Consider the following 20,980-nt stretch of genomic DNA (forward strand, 5'->3'; position numbering starts at 1 on the left):
TGGCCGAGTTATAGTTTTGACTTAAATCTACTTGAAAATCTATGGCAAGACCTGAAAATGGTTGTCTAGCAATGATCAACAACCAATTTGACAGAGCTTGAAGAATTTTGAAAAGAATAATGGGCAAATGTTGCACAATGCAGGTGTGGAAAGCTCTTAGAGACTTACCCAGAAAGACTCACAGCTGTAATCGCTGCCAAAGGTGCTTCTACAAAGTATTGACTCAGGAGTGTGAATACTTATGTATATAGGTGCAGTGAAATGTGTTGTTTTACAGGGTTAGCCATATGGCACCCCTGGAGCAAATTAGAGTTAAGTGCCTTGCTCAAGGGCACAGAATTATTTTTCACCTAATCAACTGGGGTATTCAAACCAGCTACCCTTTGGATACTGGCCCAACGCTCGAACTGCTAGGCTACCTGCCGCCGACTACTTCTCATGACAAATATACAATTTGAAAAATAATATCACAACATTTCACATAGTTTAAGTAAGGAATATATTATTCGTCATTAGTGGTGGAAAATGTAATAATTTCAAGAAATAGCGGTGGAGTAGCAAACATTACACATTGCACTGTCATAATTGATCGATTTTTGCAAGAGAACTACATACACAATTACTGTACATGAATATAATATAATAATAATAATATGCCAATGAGTAGCTAACTCATTCATTTGGGGAAATGCTCTTTGAATTCTAAGAACATTTATCAAATTATATCCTTAATTCAATAGTGTACTTATTTATTCATATAACACAGAGGTAATATCCAATAGAAATTGCAATTGCAGAATGCTAGTAGTACTGCGCCCAGCAAGACAAGACTATAAAACCAGATTTGACAAAAAGGTCTGTGTATATTAATTTAAACTAGAGCAGAGGTTCATTGAAATGTAGTACTAACATTCATTCAACATCTGTTGGGTTTAACAAAAAAATATCCAACATTAATCTATTGAGAAAATATAACTTTTAAGAGATCTCCATTTGTATTACCTTGATAAAACGTTCTAACTCAACACGACATCCTGGGGCAAAAGCTTTCAAATTAGATTTGGGATCAGAGCTGAATGTCAATGAATGCTGGATGTGTGTGTGATCATGTGTGTCAGTGTATTAGCTTGTATTAGCTTCTCCTCTGAGAGCCGAGATCCAGCTAACCAACCAATAAATAAATTAACTTCAACCTGGTGATACTGTCAATTATGGGATAGGAGAATATGGGACAGCAACCAACTAACGATAATTTGTTTAATCTGTCTTTTTGATATTCTCATGAATCAACCCTAATCTTAGAAATTAGGTCTGTGGTAGTACAATTAAAAGGACTGACTACTCTACTAGTAGAACTTTTGGACATTATAATTCCCTCTAGTATGGAGATAGCGTTTGCCCTAATAGTAGACATTGCAGGATAGAGTTAGTGGAGCTGTTGAGTGGCCTGGGACAGGAGTACGGTCTATGGCTCTCATCAGGGGCACCTCTTTCACGCCTCTGACTTCTATATTTCTGTGAAATCAGACATGAATAATTCATAGATATATTGCCATAAGGAGAAAAATTACTGCAGGTGTTGGCTGGATTTACACAGAATAAATATGAGTTAAATTCTAGACATAAAACGACTAGATTACCACCTGCAGTTATATAGCAAAGAGTATAAACATGTACAGTTTGTAATCTGAATATTAATTTAATTTGTAGAGATAAAAAGGAGATATCAAGGTGGGTGTGAATGTGGATGGAATTATTTTCAGAAAATCAGACACATTTATCAAATAGACATTGCAGAATGATGAGGTGATATTCTCATCATGTATGCGCCACAATAAACCCTTAAAGGGCACTTTTCAACCTAATTTTCATTATCTCCAGCACAATACCAACGTCTACATGTGTGAAAACGGTGCATTTCTTTGTTTTGTGGAAAAAGAAATAGTAAAAAAGTTCTACCTAATGATATCATCAAAAGTTTAAACATTAGAAAAACAATGATTTTCAAACACTGAGATTCGCAGTGACGAGGAGAGCAAGATAATACCCTCCCTCTAGCTAGTAACTTGTTGCAGGTTTTGAACATCATGGTTTTTCTAACTTTTAATCCTACCCTGTGATGTCACAGAGAAGCATTTTTTTAGGATCTTTCTTCTCAACTTTTTACATAGATCATAGAAATGCACCGTTTTCACATACACTACATGACCAAAGGTATGTGGACACCTGCTTGTCGAACACCTAATTCCAAAATCATGGGCATTAATATGGAGTTGTTCCCCCCCCCTTTGCTGCTATAACAGCCTCCTCTCTTCTGGGAAGGCTTTCCACTAGATGTTGGAACATTGCTGCGGGGACTTCCGTCCATTCAGCCACGAGCATTAGTGAGGTCGGGCACTGATGTTGGGCGATTAGGCCTGGCTCGCAGTCGGCGTTCCAATTCATCCCAAAGATGTTCGATTAGGTTGAGGTCAGGGCTCTGTGCAGGCCAGTCAAGTTCTTCCACACCAATCTCGACAAACCATTTCTGTATGGAACTCGCTTTGTGCACGGGAGCATTGTCATGCTGAAACAGGAAAGGGCCTTCCCCAAACTGTTGCCACAAAGTTGGAAGTACAGAATCGTCTAGAATGTAATTGTATGCTGTAGCATTAAGATTTCCCTTCACTGGAGCTAAACCATGAAGCCCGAACCATGAAAAACAGCCCCAGACCATTATTCCTCCTCCACCAAACTTTACAGCTGGCACTGGAGCATTGGGGCAGGTAGCATCCGCCAAACCCCGATTTGTCCGTTGGACTGCCAGATGGTGAAGCGTGATTCATCACTCCAGAGAATGCGTTTCCACTGCTCCAGAGTCCAATGGCGGCGAGCTTTACACCACTCCAACACTTGGCATTGCGCATGGTGATCTTAGGCTTGTGTGCGGCTGCTCGGCCATGGAAACCCGTTTCATGAAGCTCCCGACGAACAGTTATTGTGCTGATGTTGCTACCAGAGGCAGTTTGGAACTTGGTAATGAGTGTTGCAACTGAGGACAGATGATTTTTACGCGCTACGTGCTTCAGCACTCGGCGGTCCCGTTCTGTGAGCTTGTGTGGCCTACCACTTCCCAGCTGAGCCGTTGTTGCTCATAGACGTTTCCCCTTCACAATAATAATATTTGCAGTTGACCGGGGCAGCTCTAGCAGGGCAGAAATTTGACAAACTGACTTGTTGGAAAGGTGGCATCTTATGACGGTGCCACATTGAAAGTCACTGAGCTCTTCAGTAAGGCCACTCTACTGCCAATGTTTGTCTATGGAGATTGCAGGGCTGTGTGCTCGGTTTTATACACCTGTCAGCAACGGGTGTGGCTGAAATAACTGAATCCACTCATTTCAAGGGGTGTCCACATACCTTTGTATATATAGTGTATATAGACACTGGTATGGTGCTGGAGATAATGAATAAGAGGTTGAAAAGTGGCGGAATTGCCCTTTAAATTATCTTCTTCAGCAATCCACCCTTCTGCAATAAATTCTCCAATAGTTTGCTGCTACATTTGGCAAATGAACAGGTACAGAGGTAGAATCTTAATTTGATCACTATTATGTTCCTGAGAACATTCCTGCACCGCAGGAAATGCAGATGAGCTTCGTGATTTACATACACTCATTGAAAATCCACACCAACACACAGTTATATTAACAGTATTGCATTTTTTATGTAGCCTACTTTCAAATCCTGTTGCTGCAGGATTATTTAGCTGTGACAATATAGGTCAAATTAAGATCCAACATCTGTACCTCCATTTATTATAATAATAATAATAATTTATTACATTTCTAAAGCGCTTTTCATAGAATCTGAAAGCGCTTCAAGAGCAAAAAACAAACAAGCAATATATCATGACAGGTCCAACTCTTTGAAAGCTGCATCCTCCGAAGATGGAGAGGTTCATGGCTTGAGCGGAGAGAGCTGGTCAGAGGATGGTAGATGAATGTGATGTTGTCTGTTGATGATCTTGTTTGCCACTTCAGCTTGTGGAACGTAATTAACTTGGGAAGATAAAACAACCACCTAATGCAATTCAGATTGCAGCAGACTTGAAATGGTAACGGTATAAATATTGAATGTGCTGCTTGCTGGTGGCCAGGTAACGGTATAAATATTGAATGTGCTGCTTGCTGGTGGCCAGCACACTAATCTATAGCAATTTCCATCACACTCCTGGCACTGGAATAAAGCTCTGTTAGAGGAGGGGTGAGAGGAGTGGGGGAGTGAGGACAATGTACATTCTAGCTCTGTGATACACAGATAAATCACATCATTATAGGGTGTAGAGCATGAGCTAGGAACAGGGCTTACTTTTTTACAATATTTTTATTAGGATCCCCATTAGCCGACGCCAATGGCGACAGCTAGTCTTACTGGGGTCTGACACATAACGAAAAGACATTACAGACAAAATACTTGACAATTTACATACATTTAAAAACATAATGTAGTGTGCCTCTATCAGTTATACATACATGTCAGTACATGCACACAAAAAGTAGGTCACATGGGGGAGAGGCATTGTGCCATGAGGTGTTGCTTTATTCGTTTTTTTAAAGCAGGTTTGCTGTTTACTTGCGCTATATGAGATGGAAGGGAGTTCCGTGCAATCATGGAGCTGTATAGTACTGTACGTTTCCTTGAATTTGTTCTGGACCTGGGGACTATAAAAAGACCCCTGGTGGCATGTCTGGTGTGTCACGTCTCCTCCAGTTGCTCCCCTCCAGCGCTCTGATTCGCCGGTCTACTGAGCCACCGGTCTGAGCGCACCACCTCGGCAACACCGGAATGGAAACCCAAAGCACCCTAATCACCTCCAGCGCACCTGCACCTCATCATCTCATCACCACCCCTATATAGCCCTGGACTGTTCAGTGTTGTGTTGTGTGTGATTCTTAATGTCATGTTGTGTACTCGCTCTTTGTTGTTCTCTTGCTCAGTGTTTATTAAGTAAACCTTTACATTGTTGATTCCTGCATCTGCGTCCTACCTCTTCGTATCCTCAGTACTCGTTACAGAATCACACACCACACAAAGATGGATGCAGCAGGTAATCCTCCTGGAGTTTCCCAGCGCCTCGACCAGCACCAGCAGCAGATTGCCCAGCTGAACGCCTCCATGCAGGAAGTGCTCCAAATGCTGCATAAACTGACCATCGCTCCGGTTCCACCTCAGGGAGTGGCGAGTGCACTCAGTCCACCTCCTCCCATGCTGTCACCAACATCTGAGGGACCCCACGCCCTGCCGGAGTGCTATGAAGGGAAAACAACGAAATGTAGAGGCTTCCTGCTCCAGGTTTCACTGTATCTGGCGCGTCAGCATGGGGCATCTCCATCGGACCAAGCCAGGATAGCGCTGGTGATTTTGCTACTGAAGGGAAAGGCGCTGGATTGGGCCACGGCAGTCTGGGAAGGAGGTGAGGCCGCGGCGCTTCCCTACTCCACCTTCCTCGATTGGTTGCGGTGTTCGATCATCCCATGGAGGGAAAGGATGGGGGAGAGCGTCTCCTCCGGCTACAACAGGGAGAGAAGGCCGTGTTCGAGTACGCCCTGAGCATGGTGGCGGCGTCTTCTGGCTAGAATGAGCGTGCTCTGCGCACGGCCTTCAGGAGAGGCTTACGGGAGGACATCATGACAAAACTCTTATGTCGGGATGACAAGATGGATCTTGATACCCTCATCGCCACGTCCATTCGTCTTGACGACATGTTGAGAGCGACTCGCTCTGGAGGAATGGAGACATTGGCTGGAGGGCGCAGTCCAACCATTCCGGATACTCACTGACCACTGGAATTTGGAGCACATACAGGCAGCGAAACGGATGAACTCTTGTCAAGCCAGGTGGGCCCAATTTCTTACACTCTTTCAGTTTATTCTCTCCAGGATGCACCATACTGGAGAAAGGAATGATTTGGGGGGTCCTACCCTGCCTCCGTCTCTCATCGTGGCACCTGTCGTTTGGGATGTGGACGAAGACATCCGCCTGGCGGCTCAGGAGGACTCAGCGCCTGCCAACGGCCCTCTGGGGCACGTGTATGTACCCACCAGGGTCCGTGACCGCCTGCTGATCTGGGCACACACCACCCTTACGGCAGGGCACTCCGATATAACGCACACCCTACATTCTCTCTCAAAGAAATACTGGTGGCCCACCTTGGCTACTGATGTCTCCCGCTATATCAACTCCTGTTCCGTATGTGCCCAAACGAAGACACCTCGGAACGCCACGGCAGGCAAACTAGTTCCTCTCACAGTGCCTCAGCGACCTTGGTCACACCTGTCCATAGACTTTGTCCACGACCTCCTATATTCTGACGGCTTCACCACAGTCCTGGTGGTCGTAGATCGGTTCTCCAAATCATGCCATTTTTTGCCACTAACTGGTCTTCCTTCTGCTCTCCAGGTCGCTGAGGTCCTGTTCCAACAGGTCTTCCGGAATTATGGACTTCCGGAGGACATCGTCTCAGACCGTGGCCCCCAATTCACCTCCAGAGTGTGGAAGGCTTTCCTGGAAGATCGGGGCCACGGCCAGCCTCACTTCCGGGTATAGGCCTCAGTCGAATGGGTAGGTCGAGCGCATGAACCAGGAGCTGGGGAGGTTCCTTCGTTGCCACTGTCAGGACCGGCAGGGTGAGTGGGCGAGGTTTCTTCCCTGGGCAGAATATGCCCAGAACTCCCTCGTTCACTCCTCCACGGGGCTCACTCCCTTCCAGTGCGTCCTGGGGTACCAGCCGGCCCTGGCCCCTTGGACACCCAGCCAGAACGATGCGCCCGTTGTCGACGAGTGGTTCCACAGGGCCGGACAGGTCTGGGACGCCATTCGTCGGCAGAGGGCCATTCGTCGGCAGAAGGACCAAGCCGACCGCCACCGCAATGAGGCCCCCCATATTCGAGCCTGGTGATTGTGTCTGGCAGTCCACTAAAAAACCTCCCTCTCCGCCTGCCCTGCAAGAAACTGAGCCCCCGGTTTGTGGGGCCGTTTGAGGTCCTCCGGCGGATAAATGAGGTATCGTACCGGCTGCTCCTTCCCCCTCACTACCGTGTCTCACCCACTTTTTATGTGTCTCTCCTCAGGCCGGTGGTTCCTGGTCCTCTGGCGGATGCCGTCCCCCGGGGTACACCCCCGCCCCCGCCCCTGGACATTGACGGGAGTCTGGCGTATGCGGTGAGGGACCTGCTGGACTCCAGGTTCCGGAGGGGATGGCTCCATTACCAGGTGGACTGGGAGAGGTATGGTCCTGAGGAGAGGAGCTGGGTTCCGGCTGGGGACGTGCTGGACCCCAACCTAATTCGGGACTTCCACCATCGCCGCCCTGACCGGCCCACTTCTCGTCCTCGTCCTCCTGGCTGGTGACGTGCCTCTATCAGTTACACATACATGTCAGAACATACACACAAAAAGTAGGTCACATGGGGGAGAGGCGTTGTGCCGTGAGGTGTTGTTTTGGTTTACTTGCACTATATGAGATGGAAGGGAGTTCCATGCAATCGTGGGGCTGTATAGTACTGTACGTTTCTTTGAATTTGTTCTGGACTTGGGGACTGTGAAAAGACCCCTGGTGGCATGTCTGGTGGGGTAAGTGTGTGTGTCAGTGATGTGTGTAAGTTGACTATGCAAACAATTTCGAATTTCCAACATGTTTCTTATAAAAACAAGAAGCGATGCAGTCAGTCTTTCCTCTCCTCTTAGCCAAGAGAGACTGGCATGCATAGTAATAATATTAGCCCTCTGATTACAATGAAGAGCAAGATGTGCCGCTCTGTTCTGGGCCAGCAGCATATGACTGGACAATAATCAAGATAAGATAAAACTAGAGCCTGCAGGACTTGGGGTGTCAAAAAAGCAGAGCATCTCTTTATTACGGACAGACCTCTCCCCATCTTTACAACCATTGGATCTATATGTTCTGACCATGACAGTTTACAATCAAAGGTAACACCAAGTAATTTAGTATCCTCAACTTCCTCAACAGCCTCATCATTCATTACCAGATTCAGCTGAGGTCTAGAACTTAGGGAATGATTTGTACCAATTACAATACTCTTAGTTTTAGAGATGTTCAGGATCAGTTTATTACTGGCCACCCATTCTAAAACTGACTGCATCTCTTTAAGGGTTTCAGTGATATCACTAACTGTGGTTAATGACTCGTATAGGGTTGAATCATCATCATACATTGACACACAGGCTTTGTTTAATGCCAGTGGCAGGTCATCAGTAAAAATAGAAAAGCTATATTAAATTGTTTTAAGGTCATACCAAGGATCATTTAGCTTTTTTATTTTTTTATTTTAATAACCTTTGAAGTAGAAAAAAATATATATAAAAATAATTGATTAAATGTATTTTTGGCCTTACTGCTATTAGCCCATACAAACGCATTGAATAACAGATTCACTACAGTACATGGAACAACAGTCCCCCTAAAAAATCTAAAGGAAGTTTGTTCTGAAATGTCTGTCCTATATCTAAGAGATATAGGACAGACACTTACTTTTGGCAGTAAACAGTCTCCATATATACTTCCATTAATTTTTTCAACTGGTACCGGGGGACCTTCAGATGAATCTTGTGAGTTCTGTGAGCGTCCTAGAGCAAAACAAAATGTACGTGTTTGGGAGAGTCTCACCTTTGTACATACAGTGAGGGAAAAAAGTATTTGATCCCCTGCTGATTTTGTACGTTTGCCCACTGACAAAGAAATGCTCAGTCTATAATTTTAATGGTAGGTTTATTTGAACAGTGAGAGACAGAATGACAACAAAAAAATCCAGAAAAACGCATGTCTAAAATGTTATAAATTGATTTGCATTTTAATGAGGGAAATAAGTATTTGACCCCCTCTCAATCAGAAAGATTTCTGGCTCCCAGGTGTCTTTTATACAGGTAACAAGCTGAGATTAGGAGCACACTCTTAAAGGGAGTGCTCCTAATCTCAGTTTGTTACCTGTATAAAAGACACCTGTCCACAGAAGCAATCAATCAATCAGATTCCAAACTCTCCACCATGGCCAAGACCAAAGAGCTCTCCAAGGATGTTAGGGACAAGATTGTAGACCTACACAAGGATGGAATGGGCTACAAGACCATCGCCAAGCAGCTTGGTGAGAAGGTGACAACAGTTGGTGCGATTATTCGCAAATGGAAGAAACACAAAATAACTGTCCATCTCCCTCGGCCTGGGGCTCCATGCAAGATCTCACCTCGTGGAGTTGCAATGATCATGAGAACGGTGAGGAATCAGCCCAGAACGACACGGGAGGATCTTGTCAATGATCTCAAGGCAGCTGGGACCATAGTCACCAAGAAAACAATTGGTAACACACTACGCCGTGAAGGACTGAAATCCTGCAGTGCCCGCAAGGTCCCCCTGCTCAAGAAATCACATATATAGGGCCGTCTGAAGTTTGCCAATGAACATCTGAATGATTCAGAGGAGAACTGGGTGAAAGTGTTGTGGTCAGATGAGACCAAAATCGAGCTCTTTGGCATCAACTCAACTCGCCGTGTTTGGAGGAGGAGGAATGCTGTCTATGACCCCAAGAACACCATCCCCACCGTCAAACATGGAGGTGGAAACATTAAGTTTTGGGGGTGTTTTTCTGCTAAGGGGACAGGACAACTTCACCGCATCAAAGGGACGTTGGACGGGGCCATGTACTGTCAAATCTTGGGTGAGAACCTCCTTCTCTCAGCCAGGGCATTGACAATGGGTCGTGGATGGGTTTTCCAGCATGACAATGACCCAAAACACATGGCCAAGGCAACAAATGAGTGGCTCAAGAAGCAGAACATTAAGGTCCTGGAGTGGCCTAGCCAGTCTCCAGACCTTAATCCCATAGAAAATCTGTGGAGGGAGCTGAAGGTTCGAGTTGCCAAACGTCAGCCTCGAAACCTTAATGACTTGGAGAATATCTGCAAAGAGGAGTGGAACAAAATTCCTCCTGAGATGTGTGCAAACCTGGTGGCCAACTACAAGAAACGTCTGACCTCTGTGATTGCCAACAAGGGTTTTGCCACCAAGTACTAAGTCATGTTTTGCAGAGGGGTCAAATACTTATTTCCCTCATTAAAATGCAAATCAATTTATAACATTTTTGACATGCGTTTTTCTGAATTTTTTTGTTGTTATTCTGTCTCTCACTGTTCAAATAAACCTACCATTAAAATTATAGACTGATCATGTCTTTGTCAGTGGGCAAACGTACAAAATCAGCAGGGCATCAAATACTTTTTTCCCTCACTGTAGGGGTCATATTAGTGTGTAGCCCAAACTGTTCGGACGCTACAGACAATTTTGTGAGAAGACCGATTTTCAGAATGTCTCATGGTCTGACAAAAACCGCTCTAGCTCTGTCATCTTTCACCACAGATGTGGAAGTGAGACATAGGCGGATGTGGTGGATTGAGACACATCCAATTTAAAAAAACATATCTCTAGCTTAAACGGACAGATTTTTATGGGGATTTTTTAATTACGCTAATTAGATTTCCACGGGGGCGCGGACATCGACCTTTGGGGATTTTAACAGGTGCATGTTCATCAATAATTGGAAGAAGCAATTTCATTAATTCATTAATGTAGCGTCTGGAAGCTCCTTATTAATCACATCAGACCATCAAATATTTTTAACATCATCCACATAAGAGTCACAGCTAAATCTTTTGTATGATCTTTTATATACACTATTTTAGGTCCAACTTTTGGAACCTTGGCTTTCCTGGATATAGCCACTATATTGTGATCACTGCATCCAATGGGTACGGATACAGCTTTAGAGCAAAGTTCTACAGTGTTAGTAAAAATGTGATCAATACATGTGGATGATATAGTTCCTGTAGTATTTGTAAACACCCTGGTAGGTTGATTAATAACCTGAACCAGATTACAGGCACTGGTTACAGTGAGAAGCTTCCTCTTGAGCGGACAGCTTGATGAAAACCAGTCAATATTCAGATCCCCAAGAAAGTAGACATCTGTTTACACCACATACACTATCAAGCATTTCACACACATTATCAAGATACTGACTGTTAGCACTTGGTGGCCTATAGCAACACCCTAAAATAATAGGCTTTAGATGAGGCAGGTGAACCGGCAACCACAACACTTGACATGAGATCTCCTCTAAGCATTACAGGGATATGGCTCTGAATATACAGACTAGAAGCAGCATCCTAATATCTATAAAACAATAAGGGAGCAGAGTATAATCTCAAAAGCTCTTAAAAACAGAAGCTATCGGGAGAGATTGAGGCAACATACTGTAAAATATTGTCTCCTTAATAGAAGCCAGTAGTTTTGTACACTGATCATATTTCCACCATTTCCTTCATGTTGTTTCCAGACACTATCCACATCCAACAGCCATCTAATTTAATTTCCCTGTGAAACTGTTTCCCCGCATACTGTTATTTGGAAGCTGCCTGAGAATATCTGTTATTAGAATGTTGTTGTCATGCACATTAAGGTGCACTGCAGCCTGCTCTGCAGTGACTGGAGCTGTGGTTGGACTGCGCCACCTCTGGAGATAATACTCAGGGCCCTCCTCTGCACCCTGTCCAGTTGGGCCTGCTGCTTTTTATTGCATCCAACTAACAGCACAGACCAGGCCTCACCAGGGTAGTATATAGACTGTGACCAGATCTTCAATGGGTAGGCCAGTTCTGGTGAGTACAGTCAAAGTGCAGGCGATTTGAGGTCTTCCTCACAGACTGTGTGTCACCACTGAGGTTAGTCTAGATGAAAACCAAGATACTTGATTGTTGTTACCACTGGTACTTCCCGTCCTCCTAGTATGAGTGGTGCAGGTTGTGGAGGGTCTCTCGAAAGGCATATCTGGTTTTCCACAGACCTATTCAGGAGCATGTTATTGGATATGGCCCACTCATCCAGCTGCTTTGCCTCCAAGCCCATGGAAGTGTCCTCCTGGATGCTGGTTAGTGGTATATGGCTCAGGACAGCCCCACATCATCAGCATACCCAGTGTCACTGAAGACAACTTTTCGGGTGGACATGTGAAGGAGAAAAGGATCTGGTGAGACCACGCCCTCTTGTGGCACTCTCTGACCAGGGGCTGAATGTGCCATTCATCATCACCCTCTCCCTTCCTCTGGTGGTGTAGCTGTGGAGCCAGGCTAGTAACCACGGACACAGTTAAATGTCAGCCAGATTTTGCAGGAGCTTTGGGAGGGTAGTTTGGCAAGCTACCGCCAAAACACTTCTTAAATCCCCTAATCTCTGTAGCATCTACAGCTCAGCGTTCAACACCATAGTGCCCTCAAAGCTCATCACTAAGCTAAGGACCCTGGGACTAAACACCTCCCTCTGCAACTGGATCCTGGACTTCCTGACGGGCCGCCCCCAGGTGGTAAGGGTAGGTAACAACACATCCACCACGCTGATCCTTAACACAGGGGCCCCTCAGGGGTGCGTGCTCAGTCCCCTCCTGTACTCCCCGTTCACTCATGACCGCATGGCCAGGCACGACTCCAACACCATCATTAAGTTTGCAGATGACACAACAGTGGTAGGCCTGATCACCGACAACAACGAGAAAGCCTATAGGGAGTAGGTCAGAGACCTGGCCGTGTGGTGCCAGGACAACAACCTCTCCCTCGATGTGATAAAGACAAAGGAGATGATTGTGGACTACAGGAAAAAGAAGAGGACCGAGCACGCCCCCATTCTCATCGACGGAGTTGTAGTGAAGCAGGTTGAGAGCTTCAAGTTCCTTGGTGTCCACATCACCAACAAACTAACATGGTCCAAGCACACCAAGACAGTCGTGAAGAGGGCACGACAAAACCTATTCCCCCTAAGGAGACTGAAAAGATTTGGTATGGGTCCTCAGATCCTTAAAATGTTCTACAGCTGCACCATCGAGAGCATCCTGACTGGTTGCATCACTGCCTGGTATGGCAACTGCTCAGCCTCCGACCGCAAGGCACTACAGAGGGTAGTGCGTACGGCCCAGTACATTACTGGGACCAAGCTTCCTGCCATCCAGGACCTCTATACCGCATGGCAAGCGGTACCGGAGCGCCAAGTCTATGTCCAAGAGGCTTCTAAACATCTTCTACCCCCAAGCCATAAGACTCCTGAACATCTAATCAAATGGCTACCCAGACTATTTGCATTGCCCCCCCTTTTACGTTGCTGCTATTCTCTGTTTATTATTTATGCATAGTCACTTTAATAACTCTACCTACATGTGCATATTACCTCAATTACCTCGACTAACCGGTGCCCCCGCACATTGACTCGGTACCGGGACCCCCTTTATATAGCCTCGCTATTGTTTTTTTGCTATTTGTTTTGGTATTCTTTCTTTTTTTTTTTAAATTCTATTTATTTAACCTTTATTTAACCAGGTAAGCCAGTTGAGAACAAGTTCTCATTTACAACTGCGACCTGGCCAAGATAAAGCAAAGCAATGCGATAAAAACAACAAACACAGAGGAATAAACAAAACGTACAGTCAATAACACAATAGAAAATCTATATACAGTGTGTGCAAATGTAGTAAGTTATGGAGGTAAGGCAATAAATAGGCCATAGTGCAAAATAATTCACCCCGCTCCTCTGCACACTCCACTGGCTTCCAGTTTAAGCCCGCATCTGCTACAAGACCATGGTGCTTGCCTACGGAGCTGTGAGGGGAACGGCACCTCCGTACCTTCAGGCTCTGATCAGTTCCTACACCCAAACGAGGGCATTGCGTTCCTCCACCTCTGGCCTGCTGGCCCCACTACCTCTGCGGTATATATATTGTAAACATCACTGCTCTAGAGGAGATCTGCATGGAGGAATGGGCCAAAATAACAGCAACAGTGTGTGTGAACCTTGTGAAGACTTACAGAAAACGTTTGACCTGTGTCATTGCCAACAAAGGGTATATAACAAAGTATTGAGAAACTTCTTGTTATTGACCAAATACTTATTTTCCACCATAATTTGCAAATAAATTCATTAAAAATCCTACAATGTGATTTTCTGGATTTTTTCCCTCATTTTGTCTGTCATAGTTGACGTGTACCTATGATGAAAATTACAGGCCTCTCTCATCTTTTTAAGTGGGAGAACTTGCACAATTGGTGGCTGACTAAATACATTTTTTCCCCACTGTATGTGAAAATTGCACATTTCTATGTTTTGTAGTAAAAAATATAGAAGGCAAGTTTTGCCAATGACATTGTGTGATTTTAACCAATTCTGAGTAGGCATTGCCTACTAATTGGTTCATGATATAATTGGAAACACTTATTTTCCTCTACCTTTACTACAAAACAGAAATGCGCAATGTTCACATATGTTGATGTTGGGGTGGTGCTGGAGATATGAAGTTTAATGTTTTTTTAATGTTCCTTTAAGTACTGGTCCATGAATATATTCCAACAGATACAGACATAAAGATATACGTTTGACAAAACCTTCCATTTAACTTTGGTTACCAGAAAGTATTACTTGATAACACTTTTATATGAACATTAAGTTAGACAAGAGTGTGTCAGGTGTTGGAAGTGGAAGCAGGAAATACAGATGTCAGTGTACTAGTTAGCCTATTCAATCATGCAAGTGTGCCTGGGCCTGGCTCCAACCCCTCTCAGATCCATCTATGGCCCCAAACCTCCATGCATAGAGTCGTCTACCACACGCCATGGGAAGACATCAGATGGGTAACAGATTGTCAAAAGTTGCCAGCGGCTTGGACGCACATCACCTATTCATCATTATCTAAAAGATGGAGAGAAAGAGGGGACGGGGAGAGAGAGAGAGATGGGAATCATGTTAAAACCAAGGAGTTTTTGCAATCATATTATTAAATTCCCATTTCTATTAACCCAAGCCAGTGACCCTGAACACTAAAGTACAGAGGGGAGATAAAGGTCAAACACTTGAATCTGGCACCATGCAAGACAAAACAGCATTCAGCAGGATCACCATTTAAAGATCAATGGAGGCAAGTTGCTCTAATCTTCAGCGACAGGTTAGACTAATTCCCATTACAGACTAGTTTAAAGCGGCAGAGTAAAAGCGTTGGAAATCAGAAGCCTTCAGCTTCACAGAGAGAAACCCTCCTTCCTGCCTGTGCCTGGCTCCATTAACATGACCCTCTCTGCTCTTATTGTCTAAATGGAAGGGCTTGAGGCACACATGAGATCAAATTAAAAAATGGATCGAACAGCAAGGCTGTTAGAGACAAACAGACCAGCAGTGGAAGTCTAGACAGAATAGTCTAGACAGCGTGGTAAGGAGGGAGAGAAAGACAAGTGTTTATTTTATCCAAAGAGTAAGAAGAGAGAACAAAAAAAGAGAGCAGAGAGACAGTCCAGAGAGATCGAGAGCTTTGTCTGAAGCCTCTGCTCTCATGTCCTGGGGGAGTTCCGTTCCGTTCTGTCAGACACAAATTAAACTCTTCCCCCCACACCTCCCCAGTGTCTGACAGCTGACTTGGCACAGGAGTCTGAGGAGGGGGGGGACAGACGGACAGTCTTTAGGGTGTGTTTCACATCACAGTCCAAGTGACTGGGTAGAGCCATGGGGCGTTAGGAGAGAATAGCAGATTGGGCAGATTAGATTAATAGAAGAACACATCATGCGTGCCTGTGATTTAAACATGAGGGAAAATAGATCTGTCAAAACAAAGGGCAAATGAGAGAAGGTGGGATGCTTTGGCAATGTTAACATATGTTTCCTATGCCAATAAAACCCTTAAATTGAAATTAAATGAGAGAGAGAGAGAGAGACTGACTATGTGCACACTGCCCACAAAATGAGGTGGAAACTGAGCTGCACTTCCTAACCTCCTGCCAAATGTATGACCATATTAGAGACACAAATTTCCCTCATATTACAAAGAATTCGAAAACAAACCCAATTTTGATAAACTCCCATATCTACTGGGTGAAATACCACAGTGTGCCATCACAGCAGCAACCAGTGAAGAACAAACACCATTGTAAATACAACCCATATTTATGTTTATTTATTTCCCCATTTGTACTTTAACTATTTGCACATTGTTACAACACTGTATATATACACATGACATTTGAAATGTCTTTATTATTTTGGAACTTCTGAGTGTAATGTTTACTGTTAATTTTTTATTTCACTTTTGTTTACTATTTACTTCACTTGCTTTGGCAATGTTAACATATAAAGCCAGAGAGCGAGAGAGAGCGAGAGAGACCCTCTTGGTAGGCTCCATCAGCCATGACCAGGTGAAGGATGTTGGGGTACAGGTGCTGGTGCTCAGTCCCCAGGATGTTCAGTACCATGTCGGGGCCCATGTCGATGTTCTCATCTTCATGAATTGCCTTTAATGGTACAATTACATATTCAATTACCATCCGTAATTGCTGTACGATAGATCATAAATTACACCAGGAGGGTAGAGGGTAAGCAGGTCCCATCCATACCTTGATCTTATTGTAGGCCTCTATAAAGTTCTCAAAGCCTATCTCCTGCTCCAGGTTAAAACACAGCTCCTCCAGACGGCTGTAGATTCTGTCCTGCTGTTCAGCTTCAACATCCTCCTCCTCCTCACCATTGTCATCTGGTGTTCACACACACTATCCTATTGACAATCTGGTTCTGGCTGCATGCATTGGAACTATTGTGCATGTGGATTAAAGGATTACTAATGTACCTGATTGCCATTCTTCATTGAGCTGGCTCTCACTGCTGTGGTGCTCCTCTTCCTCCAGTCCGTTAGGGAGTGTGTGTCCTGCCTCTTCATCACCTGGACTCCCATTAGAACCCTCCTCCTCATCCACAGCAGAATCTTCATCATCATCATCCTCAGCAGGGTTGCCATTGAAGCAATCTCCTCCCTCTTCCTCTGGAGGGCTCCCGTTAGAGCCAGAGCCCCCCTTGTCTTCATCACCCCTCTTCTCTTCCTCACTGCGCTCCTCCTGCAGGAGTCTCTCCATGGAGGCCCTTAGCTCCCTCAGGTCATCATCCGGATACACACTGAGAGAACACAGCTCATATTACTCACAGCACAACTTCATTATATACATGTTTTCATACTGCACAAAGCATGTTCCTCATGACACAAAGAAGTGAACTTAAGTTTCTATCTATCAAACATATACTCCCTGTGTTTGTGTGTGTGTAGTGCAAGTGTGTGAGTGTCTTACTCCTCAGTCTCTGATTGTTCTGCCTCCATGTCCTCTATCTCCAGGTTGTTGTTGTCGTCAGGGGCAACAGCCCTGTTGGCCCCTCCTGCAAAGAGCTGAACAGTCTGCTGAGGTCTGGGAGAGAACAGGTCCGCAGCATCTGAGGACACACACCACACAGCCTGCCAGTCACACTCCCATACACCCACCGTGACTAACTAAATATCACACATGCAAATTCTTAGCGCCAGCTCATGACTTTCATAACTCAAAGGTTTGCACCAGGATTAGTTTTGTTGCCTTAAATAAGTTGTAGTGCAGCCAGGTCAGGTGCCCAGAAGCTTAAGAAACCGAATACAATTGTAATATGTGAAAAATGCCTTTAACCTTGGGCCAGTTAAATGTGTCAGTGTGAGGTGTCAGTTGGAGTATGTTTGAGGACATGGGTGGGTGTGCATGTGAGTGTGTGTGCGTACGTGCGTGCGTGAGGCAGGCAGGTGGAGTGGCTCTGGTATGATGACACATTAGGGATGTGGAAAAATGGCATTAATAACGCTGTGTCCAGGGAGAGCCATCACTGAAAACACACATGCAGGGCTCAGACCTAGACCTGAGCGCGCACACACACAGCTCAAAGTTGGAACTCTGCACAGACATACACAGTCCCTACAAAAATAACAGGGAACTTGGGCCTCTCTCCCTGGTAGAGGTTATGAAAGATAATTGTCCTCTCTCTCCCGTCAGGCTCTCTTTCAGACCATGTGATTAATAGGACTGGCTCCATTCCAGAGCCCTTCATTAATAACGATTGAATCAGAGCCTAAAAATACCACAGAACCTCCACATTTTACCAGGCACAGGCAGAAGGGTCCGAGTACATTTTCTGAACATCTACCACAGCTGTGCATCACATTACTGTAGAGGACAGAATAATAGATCTCATATGAATGGAAGGCCCTGCGATAGACTAGCGTCCAGAGGGTATACTTGTACATCAAGCTGCCTCACGCTACCGAAACAGGAGACTGATCCTACGAGACATTCCGGCTCGCACAAGTTAAGGCTTGTTCAAGGCTACATACTTACGGGAGCGGCAAGTAGCCTAGTGGTTAAAAGCATTGGGCCAGTAACCGAAAGGTTGCTGGTTCAAATCCCCAAGCTGACTAAGTGAAACATCTGTCGATGTGCCCTTGAGCAAGGCACTGAACCCTAGTCGCTCTGGATAAGAGCGTCTGCTAAATGACTAAAATGTAATTGTGATTGATATATGATACTGGCTGATAGAAATTAACCATTTCATTTTATAGAAGAAATGTGCTCGTTACTTGTGTTGTGATTGTGTACTATTATAGGAGGATGTTCAGGGACATGAGGAGAAGTGTTGTTATTCACCTTGGGGTTGTTGGCGTCAAACTGGCCGGTGGAGAGGCCGATGAGGGGGGTGTTGTGGTGTTTGGAGCGGAGCGAGAGCGCGAGGCCAGAGAGGAGGACGAGTCCTCCATGGATAACTGGGTTGACATAAGAACCAGAGCTGCAGTACGACGGTGGGGCGAGGAGGAGCACAGCTTCATAAACAGAGGTTCCTCACACACTGGCACTATGCCTAGATGGAGGGAGGGACAGAGAAAGAGAAAAATAAAAAGGGAGGTGAGCATGGGACACCAGCTTCACCGAAAAGGCAGTGTCTCTCAGTTTACCTGAGGATTCAGCCCTCTCTCCAATCACCTTGGTTTCTGCTGGTGTTACTCTGCCCTCTGCTGGCCTAATAGGGAAGTCACACACAAAATACAATGAACGTATCCATTAGGAATTCCGTTTCCAACACATAATTCTTTAGAATTGAGTTTCATGAACATGTCTTGAATAATCAAAGAATATGGCTAAGCTTCATTACAGTTCAAGTCACATTTTAGTCTAGAGGTATTTAATCCAATGTTTATTTATTTTTATTTATTTTTATTTTTATTTTTATTGGGGGAATGGATCAGCTTAATATTGCAGATAGATTGTATCTTCTATCAATGTAATTGTCTGCATCACTTCCAATCCCCCCTTTATTACTTTTCAACCCCACCATCCTTTCCCTACTTGGAGTAAATTAGTGAACAACAATGCCCAGGCCTCTACTTCCGGTCTATACTTACTATCTACACCTTATGGACAGAGTTAATTTTACAATAATTCTATTATATATATATATATATATTTTTTTTGTTTGTTTACTTTTTTTTGCTCCTGAACTTCTTCTACTCTCAACCTCTCCGATCATTTTCATGATGTCCATCCGGTTTGCTTCTATATGCCATATCTTTCTAACTGTGCTCTTTCCCAAAAGCTCCCAACATACAACCTATATACTTATTATGGACACAGTATGCTTACATTATTAGCTATCTTTGTTATTATTTGTTGTTATTTGTTATTAGTCCCATCCTTCAACTCTATTCAATACCTCCCATCTATCTCTTAACACCATCCATATAGGATTTCTATTTGCCATATATATTTCAACCGTACTGTGATGTTTTACAAAAGTTCTGAACCTTTCTATTCTCATTGCTTCTACAGATTGTGAATTAAAAATAAACATTTTTGCTAAAAGTATTATTATATTATTGATTGATTGACTATGACTTTTCAGATCACCCAGTAATGCTATCTGCAAGGTTAGCTCCAGGTAAATATTGCAATCCTTTAGCCATTCCTGGACCTGTGTCCAAAAACAAGCTACAAATGGACAGAACCAAAACAAATGATCTAATGATTCTGTCTCTTCACAGCAAAATCTGCAGAGCTGGGAAGATTGTATCCCCCATATAAATAACATTCTATTGGTAGCAAGAATTTTATATAATAATTTAAATTGAAAGATTCAAATTTTTGAATCCGGTGTCGTTTTTGCGTGTCAGTTCATAAACACTATGCCATGGGATCGGTACGTCAAAGATCTCTTCCCAACTATTTTGCAATCTATATGGGACGGCTGTCAATCCTTTGGTCCTTAAGTGAAACTGATATACTTTTTTATTTATCACAGTTTTCCTTAACCAATTATGTTCTTTAATGCAAGGCCGACAGACAAGTTCCTTACTTTCTCCCCCTTCCACTTTCCTCTTCCACTTTTGCGGTAAGGCTGCAATTATTTGGTTGTAATTTTGGGTAGAGCAGACATTTCCATATGTTTTTGTTAGCTGCATGTGCGACATAACTCCACCAGTCCTACCGATGATATCATTTACGAAGATTATACCTTTTTTTAAACATTCTGTCAAAAAATAAAGGTTTTTTGTCAATTAGTATATTTGAATTTAACCACAATATTTGTTGCATTATTTGTTCTGTCGTTTCTGGAGGATTAAATTGAAATTGCAACCAACTTTCTATGGCTTGTTTTAGAAATAGTGATATTTGGGAGATTATTTCCTTTTCAAATAACTGAAAGTGAGAGGTTGTAATCTGAATAAAGGGAAAAAGGCCTTTCTTGAACATTGGGTGAGACAATCTTACTAATTTGCTTGAGAACCAGTTCGGATTTAAGTATAACTTTTGTATGACTGAAGCTTTTAGTGATAGGTCTAATGCTTTAATATTTAATCATTTCTGTCCTCCGAATTCATATTAATTATATAAATATGCCCTTTTAATTTTGTCTGGCTTGCCGTTCCAAATAAAATTGAATATTTTTTTCTCATATAATTTATAAAACTGTTCGCTAGGCGTAGGCAAGACCATAAGCAAATAGGTAAACTGGGATAATACTAAAGAGTTAATCAGGGTGATTTTTCCACAAATTGACAGGTATTTTCCTTTCCAT

This window comes from Coregonus clupeaformis, chromosome 26 (assembly GCF_020615455.1).
Source record: "Coregonus clupeaformis isolate EN_2021a chromosome 26, ASM2061545v1, whole genome shotgun sequence".
NCBI lineage: Eukaryota > Metazoa > Chordata > Actinopteri > Salmoniformes > Salmonidae > Coregonus > Coregonus clupeaformis.